Source organism: Tupaia chinensis, unplaced genomic scaffold (genome assembly GCF_000334495.1).
Source record: "Tupaia chinensis unplaced genomic scaffold, TupChi_1.0 Scaffold138725_1, whole genome shotgun sequence".
Taxonomy (NCBI): domain Eukaryota; kingdom Metazoa; phylum Chordata; class Mammalia; order Scandentia; family Tupaiidae; genus Tupaia; species Tupaia belangeri.
In genome coordinates this window covers 2274558-2274830 of record NW_006198617.1, presented here as the reverse complement: position 1 = coordinate 2274830, position 273 = coordinate 2274558, and the positions used below count along the sequence as shown (strand labels likewise).

At 72.5% G+C, this 273-nt stretch overlaps 1 protein-coding gene across 1 annotated transcript in view; it reads right to left on the bottom strand.

Annotated features, from left to right (window-relative positions):
* The window catches only part of LLGL1 (LLGL scribble cell polarity complex component 1), a gene marked incomplete at its 5' end in the record, with an annotated part of 12991 nt that overhangs the window by 4583 nt on the left and 8135 nt on the right, over positions 1–273 (bottom strand).

The window sequence follows — 273 nt, the reverse complement described above, 5'->3', positions numbered from 1 at the left end:
CCCTTCCCCAGCCGCCGGCCCGGCAGCGCAGCCCGCAGCCCACCCAACCCCACACACGCCCACCCCAGGGCCTCGGCACTCACTGCTGCTGCCCCCACCTCCTGCCTGGCTCGCTCAGAACCCCTCACCGCCTGTGCCACGGGGGACTGCGGGAGTCCCCAGCTCAGTAGAGCGTTCACACCCTAGGAGGCGCGGTCCCATCACCTCCTCACCCGGCCACCCCACCGCCTCACCGTCTCGGAGGCACGTGTCGGCAAAGCAGGAGCACGGGGC